This window comes from Solanum lycopersicum, chromosome 7, assembly GCF_036512215.1.
Source record: "Solanum lycopersicum chromosome 7, SLM_r2.1".
NCBI classification, from domain to species: domain Eukaryota; kingdom Viridiplantae; phylum Streptophyta; class Magnoliopsida; order Solanales; family Solanaceae; genus Solanum; species Solanum lycopersicum.
Window position 1 is genome coordinate 10446804 of NC_090806.1, and position 8530 is coordinate 10455333.

Below are 8530 nucleotides of genomic sequence, written 5' to 3' on the forward strand. Positions count from 1 at the left end.
ACCCCCTCACATACATCTTTCTTTTTGTCGTCATTTAAGGTAAAATCTGCTTTTGTTTTAATCCATCTCCTATCAGTATTCTGTTGCAAGAGTAAATCACTTCGACGACAATATTCTTGCAAGTCCATTCTTGCCTTCTCATTATCCTTTGTTCTCTCACTATTATCCATGATTGTATGGAAAATATTATCAACGACATTCTTTTCTAAATGCATTACATCAAGGTTATGGCGAACTAGATTGGTCTTCCAATATGACGGATTCCAAAAAATACTTCTTTTGGTCCAACTATGTGATTTTTCATAATCGTAAAACTTGCATGGACCAGATTCAGTAATCTTAGGAAATCCTTTAATTGTTTCCCACACTTGTTCTCCAATTAAACTGGGAGGAGAGACTTTTCCTCTCTTCCTTTATACAAAGCATTCTTGTTTCATCTAATCATGATTGAGAGGCAAGAATTGCCAGTTATAATCAAACCAAGAAACTTTTCTTCTATTTTTCAAGCTGCAAGTTTTTGTATCATCCATACAAATTAGGAAAGCTAATTTACATGTTGTACTCTATCCAGACAACATGCCATAAGCAGGAAAATCATTAATTATCCACATGAATGCTGCTTACATGTGAAAATTCTGTTTCTTGGACATGTCATAAGTGACTGCACCATCCTTCCATAACGGTTGTAATTCATCTATTAATGTTTGAAGATACGCATCAATTTTCTTTTTAAGATCATGAGGACCTGGAACAATCAATGTTAAGAACATATATGGGGCAATTATACAAATATCAGGAGGAACATTGTACGGTGTAACAATCACTGGCCAACAAGAGTATGATGATCTAGATTAGCCAAAAAGAGTAAAACCATCAGAACAAAGACCAAGCCTAACATTTCCAGGCTCTACAACAAAGTCTGGATAATTTTGATTCTTCCCTGTGATTTTCATAGTGCCACCTTATGTGTTCAGCAGATTTTTTCAAAGCATATAAGTATTGAAGTCTAGGAATAAGTGGAAGATAATGCATTGTCTTGTGTGGAATATTTTTCTTACCTTTCTTGTCCATACATTTTTTATAACGAGGTTCTTTAAAAATCTTACATTCTGTCATCTCTTTATCAACCTTGTAATATAACATACATTAATTAACACAAAAATCAATTTTTTGTCTAGTTAGACCAAGCCCCGACACTAGCTTCTTTGCTCGGTAGTAATCAAGAGGTATGTTATTATCTTGAGAGCTTGTCTCCTTCATTAATGAGTCATTGCATTAAAACAACTATGATACATATTGTATTCATATTTAATACTTATCATTCTCACAGTCAGAAACAACTCTGAATATTCACATCCATGCCATAAGAAATTTTGAGCTGAATTCCACACTTTATAGCATCTTCTAGCACCTGTATTCAGAGACTCTTCTATATTGGGTTCAACTTGATGATTAAATTCTACAGCAGCGGTATCATCAATCATACATACGTGTTCACAATTTTTTTCGAGAATGTTACATTGACTACTTGAGGGCATGTCAAAGTAACATTCTTGATGACTACTTGAGTCACCAGAATAGATATGTTTATTCAAATTTATTGAAGGAGCTTTCTCTCCATGTGATGTCGATATCAATATCTTGGTGTGAATCATTTGTCAAAAACATGCACAATAACTTCATCGGGTGTCAAGTGCTTCATATTTTTACAACGCTTACAAGGACAACTTATAACTATTTCTGACAAATACTTGTGTTGCCTACAAGCAAATTTAATAAATTCATCTATTGCACTTATAAATTCATTAGTAAATCATGCTTGACCGGAGATTAGTCTATTTACCTTCCATTTTCGATGCTTAGCAATTTTTATTTTCTGAACCAAAAAATAAGTATATTTGTAACACATAAATAATGAAATTTAGATATTGTATGGTTCAACAATGGTTAAGTAAAGCTACTAGTCAGTCACATGAAGCTAAGAATATGCACATATCAATAATAAAACAAGGACAAAAGAAAGCAACACAATACTTGCCCGAAAAAAAGCTACATGAGAAATAGAACATAACTATAATGTAGAGGGCACCACTTCTTTTGAACACTCCCCATATATTTAGAAATTTCATACACTTTTTAATAATCAGAACAGAGAGTGTATACAGCTAGCCCAAATATATTAATATTGTACCTACTGGAATAATATGTAAACCATTCTAATATGAGAACACACACAACATACATATGATATATTAACTGAAACATATGTCTAAAAAGAATGAAATTGTAAGCTAATTCTCACAAATGTGTTAACTGAGTACTTTTGTCTTTTCGCATTCTACTCATGGTACATGAGACAACTTGGTTAGGAAACAGAATATAATCACAAAATGGCTTGGATTGAATCAACTTAATTTTTGATTGTTCCATCAAGTAAAGGAAACGGAATGAGGAACATGATCCAACATCAAAATATCACATCACTAACAATTGGAGTATAATCACAAAATGAATCAACAAATTTTGATTAAAAATGAAAGAACGAAGCATCTTCGTCACTCTAAGCAAGAGCACCCACTTTAAAGTTATCCTGGAGACGCTTGGATACCTCAACCATCTCAGAAGATAGAAGCTCAATCTGCTCCAATAATTGTTTTAAATCAAAATAAAATTAAGACTTGCTAGATTTAGTAAATCAGTTCCACATGATCTCTGTGGGGACCTTTTTCAGAAATCAGACTACAAGAACAAAAACTGAAAGGTGCAAAGCAAGTATGATTTTCCACTACTGAATTGAGCAAGGAAAAAAATTGATGAACATGCAAAGAAAAGATGACAAAAATTTGTACTAAGTTTCAAGATAATGAATATATCACTTCTAATTTTAGCTCTCACTCATATTGTACTTGACTCCACTATTCATTTGCAAGATTCTTTTAGTAAAAAAAAATGAACCAAGGAAATATCATTGCAAAAAGACACTCACCTATCTTCTTTATTGGCGGAATGAAGGGTTAAATAGTGAGAGTAATTCCAACGTCTCAGGAAGCTAATCAAGATAAATGACAACACATTTTTCCACTCTTCCTTATCGGTAGGGCAATCTTCTCTTATGGCCTTCACCCCCCGCCCAGAAATAGAGAACCAAGCACTATTCTGATCCATTAATTTCTGCAAGCAGGGAGGATCCAGAGCGTTGTCCCCTCCTATTCGAGGTCGGATGACCGCGCCCCATAAGCACCGAACCTTACTTTTACTTTTCTTTCAGTTTTTCTGCACGAACTGGCCACTTAGGAGCCCTACTCATATTCTAAAAACTCTACTTAAATTCAAGCGCAACCCCCCCCCCCCCCGAGACCCATTCGTTTGGTCCAACAGGAGAGTGGAAAGCCTTAATGTGATCATCGAAGAACACAAAACATATTATTATGACTTTGTGAAAAAATATTTGTGCGATTGAAGTTCTCTGCCCCTGTGGGGATGGAGAGACAGAATTTCTTTTGAGAATTCAAGAAAAGGTCACAGCGAGACGATTCAGTTATAATTATAATAGGTGTCAAGTGGAAGTCCAGTGATGTATGCAATTGAGGCATCCTAACAGACCGGTAGACTTAAACCTTGTTCCTGCATGACCTAATCAATTCGATCAGGCACTCGCCATCTATTTTCAGTGTTCAAATCTTTGACAACACAAAAAATGGAAAATTTGTTCTAAAGAAGAAGGTTGCTTGATTATTCTTTTTAAGAGCAAGACATAAAGACTCTGTAGATCGTGAAAATGCATGTTCTAATGCTTGCACGGACTCATCTGCTTCCAACAATCTAACAAAGTGACTTTCACAAAAGAGAGGTTAGCGAGATCCCAACTCTGAGGAGAGAAAAAAAGTTCGACCATGAAAAGGCAAGTCGGGTTTCACCACATATGTGTGGTACCCGGTCCCATGCAAATGTGGACGCCCATGGCTTTTTTGGAAAAGAGGCGAGTATCCCTCTTTTTCTATTAGCTCTTGTAGTTATGGACATCTAGGAAAATCTATGTATCTTAAAAGGATCATTAGAAGTCTTATTCTCTATCTTTTATCCTCCAACATCATGGTTGTTTAAACGTCTCTATTGTTATCTCCGGACGTTGCGGACGCCAGTTCTCATCCGTTGTTCTCTCTTAATGTTCGGTCTTCAAAATCCTGTCTTTGAGAAAGCCCACTTTCCTCCCAACTTGGATTTAGGGGGCTCACTTGCCCAATGGATGTTCCAATTACTAAGCTGACTACCTTCTGAGCCCTGTAGCTCTTTAAGTGAGTTTTTCTTTCATGCCCTCCATGACTAAAGTGAGTAATGCGATAAGGTTTTCCCTCCCCTGTTAGTAGTTCTGGATCGAGAGATTCAGGGCACCTTTCCTTCGCTTTATTCCCAAGTCTTGGGCTAGGCTGAGCTTCAAAGTCGGGCATTCTTCCTAAAACCAAAGTCTGACCTCTTCCAAGTGATTTTCTTTCCTGCATTCCTTCCTAAAGGCAGGACTGGGTGGGTTAAGTTGCTCCCTCTTTCCTCTGTACCGAGCTAAAATAAACAATGATGACTCTTGTGACTAGGCATAGATAGAGGCATTCCTTGGGTATTTCATGCTTCTGCTTCTTATGAATGACCTAGACATGTCAATGGACGAAGAAGAGCGAAAAAAACAGATATGACATAGAATATGAGATACGTATTCATTTCTTGAGAATATGAGATACGTATTCATTTCTTGAGAATTATGAATGACCTAGACATGTCAATGGACGAAGAAGAGCGAATTATAATCTCAAGTGCTATCGACCTTTCACAGAGGTTGACTTGAACACAAATCCAATCTTTGAGAGGTTAGTGAATAGTTGTAACCAGTTCGTCCTTCTTCGGAGAAATCGGGGAGTGGGCTTAAGGCTAGGGCCCCTCCGCACATCAGAAACTAACAATATAAACACAAACGGAATATTGAATTGCGTATAGAATGAAAACGAACCACTTTTATTCTCAGAGCTGAGGTGTATGAAGAATGGCTTGGACCTACCAAGACGATTTCTTTATTCCCATCAAATGACCTCGAGATACTTATCCACGAAAAAGAATACGAGAAATTTGGAAGAACTCATATAGGGAACGAGGGCGACCCATGTAAATACATCAATTTCGTACTCGTGCAAAGGAAATCTTTCTTGGCAACTTGGACACTTAGAACTATGTTTTTCCCGCATATCACTACGAATATTGATATCTTTGCAAAGGGCTTTATAAAGCTTTCTTCTCAATTCATATTTAGCCTAGCTGTCAGCAATCTACGTTTGTGGTCTCATATATTTCTTCTAGATATAAACTTGACTTTATGCAACCGTAAACCCCCTTCAGATTCTTTAATATATGAGTAAATCATGAGACATTTGTCCTTATAGTATAAAGAAGTTGGACTAACAATTATATAGTAATAAGTTAAACTATATAAGGCAAAAGTTGAAGGAGTTGAAACAAATTATATAGTAATAAGTTAAAGTATATAAGGCAAAAGTTGAAGGAGTTGAAGCCACACTTAAAATTAATAAACAATAATTATTACAGAGGAGCCACAGAGAAGACCTAACTCATCAGACACTATTTAAACGTAGTACAGTCCAGTAGCCACAAGTGACCAAATTAAAGGAGCAGTTAAGTTAAAGTAATAGTTCAATCCTTAGGGATGTCAATTGTGACAGGGAAGGGTGGGTTAAATCTTTACATTTTTAAATTTCAAAATGGGACAGGGCATATTTCATTTTCTAGTTTTTGAACTTGCTTTATTCCATATGGCTCAACCCATTTGATCTAAACAACCTATTTTCAAGTTAATAGGCAAGAAATGATGCTATGAATCAAAGCACTTTACATATAATGACTTGCCTCCATGTATTATGAATTATGTAACACAACAGGACCAGTTAGTCCATAGATTGCTTGATTAAATAAGACACAAAATTCCCACATTTCTCAGAAAGTGGCCAAAGTAAACAAAAACTAGGATTGTATTACTTTTTTTTTTGTTACAGTATCATCTTTACAGTTAGTTCATCAAGAAGGCTAATCACTACATGAGGACATAAAACAAATACTTGAAGACACTTAAAAGGAAGTACTAATCTATTGGTGCCAAGACTAAAGACAATTACTCCTAGAACAAGACTCTATCATTTAAAATGAACTGATAATGTGAGCTAAGTTAGGGTACATAAATATTCAGGGTATATTTCTATGTCAAGTGAAGTCAACCTTCTAAACTAATAACCTAATTTCTACGGTTAAAGATTAGGAGAATGTAATGAGTTTAGCTTTATTTCTCATGCCTCAAGTTTTAACTAGAAGTGTATTCTACAATCTATTCATATCATATTCATCTATTTGATTAGTATGGTTCTCAATCATATCAAAAAGATGGTTTAGAGCAGTGGCGTAGGCAGGAATTTCATTAAGGGAGTCCAAATTTTTAATATTATTTTTTAAAATAAAATGATAATTTAAACTACCAAAATAAATAATCAAGTTAAGCAATATTTAGAGAAGTCAAACTTTTTTTTGGTACTCTATTATAATAATTCCTCATGTCCGATGAAACTTAAAACTAAAATATTATGTTGGTATTTTGTTATAAAATAAAAGAACTAGAAGAAAAAAAAGAGAGAGAAATTATTGAGATTCTATTCTTAATAATATGGAGATATAATTTGGGTAATTGCGTCTCCTATTTATAGAGAAAGAAAACCTTATTCCATATGATTTTTTTTTTTTAAGGAAATCTTATTCTACAAGGAAAAGGTATCAAAATTTAAAGATATAAATCAATTTTAATTGGAAAAAATCCACAAGGAAAAAGTATTAAATTTTAGGAAATCTTATTCCATAGTGAAATGATATTAAAATTTAAGGAAATAATTCAATGTTAATTGAAAAAACATAATTAGTGTTAGAGGGATTCAACCTTCGGTCGCTGGAGGGGTTCATGACACAATCAACTAACACACTACTAAATGTTTATGCTAAAACTACGCATGTTTTTTTTAATGAAACATCTGCAGGGAATCGAACCCGAACAAAGTGTAGGGATGCAACAGCTATTGCCAACTCCGCTGCATCTCACTTAGTCATTTTAAGGGGTTCAATTTTTATATATACCAATAAAATTGTACGTGTATATATAACATTTTTTTCGACGAAGGGTGTCCAATCCTACGTGGCTCCGCCCCTGGTTTAGAGAGTAGGAAATAGTCATCTCTTGGTCTAGCCAAGTAGCAAACCAACACCAACAAGACTCAAACTCTAAAAAAAAAGCTACACAACATACTTGTTTATCTTGAATTTTCGCTTTCCCATCTTTCTCTTAATAGACTTATAATAACTAACTATTTAATCTCTCTAAGCAAACTATCATAACACTAAAATCTACTTAGAAAATTGTAAAACTACTGTTAAAAAAGGACTAAATATGTCACAATTAAATAGAAGGAGAAAAATAGTTATAACCAAATTTCAGTATCTTTCAAACTGACCATTTTTCCATTAAAAGAGTACAGATCTAAAGCACAACAACTCACATCCATACATTAAAACATAAACTCACATCAAGTAAGAAAAATTGAGCAATTTTGTACACAATTCCATTGACATCAACAAATTGAAGAGTCTAGAACACACACCATCTATAAGATATTAAACTTCAACAAGCTACGTACAAGAAATATCATAAAGACATACACTCATCTTCTTCAAAATTTGTGGCAAGTTTACCCACCAACCACCATCTATATGTATGGACATGGGTTGTGGCAATCCGTTTGAAGAAATATAGCTAATGAAAAAAGAACAATGAGCTAAACTTGAGACCACAACAATTATTGACCTCACAGAGCTTGAAATTTGCAAGAAAAAAAAAGTCACTCAATGTTCATTCAAACTGATTCAGTAAAACAAAAATTTGCAGATTAACCTCAAAAAGCTTGAAATATGCATATTAACTCAATTTTTGGCAAGCAACTCTTCTCGATCTGTAGTCCTTTACTTTGGAAAAATCCATTTGGAGAGAGGCATGAGGTCAACTTGGAGAGCTTTGAGCTTGGAGCTTTGGATGAGCTTAATCTATACTAAAATTTTCTATTGTTTTCATCTCTGCTTCTGCATGTGAGTTTTGGAGTGAAGGAAAATGGGTTTGGGAAAGAGCTTAGAGAGAATGAAAAGAATCCGTGTGAGCTGGAGGAAAAATACTTTCCTAAAGTTATTCGTCTGTTTTTAATTGGTCTTATTTATCCAAAAATGATATATATAAGTAATGACATAATACATAAATATACTCTTTAACTTGGGTTTAAATCACATGTATGTTCTTCAACTTTGAATATGTATAAGTAGACACTTAAACTTGTATAAAATAAAACAAATAGACATACATGTCCTATATGTCATTTTTTGACTTACGTGGTGTCCTACGGGTATTTTGCCATGTAGGACTCATGTATTTATTTATTTAAAAGTTTGG

General features: G+C 34.3%; 1 long non-coding RNA gene across 1 annotated transcript; it reads right to left on the reverse strand.

Annotated features, from left to right (window-relative positions):
* Positions 1–2380: 2380 nt before the first annotated feature.
* On the reverse strand, positions 2381–8289 carry LOC104648194 (uncharacterized). The gene is made up of 2 exons (XR_742267.4): positions 7985–8289; positions 2381–2638 (listed from the first exon to the last, which is right to left on the reverse strand). It is a non-coding gene; the product is annotated as an uncharacterized lncRNA (long non-coding RNA).
* Between the last annotated feature and the right edge of the window lie 241 nt (positions 8290–8530).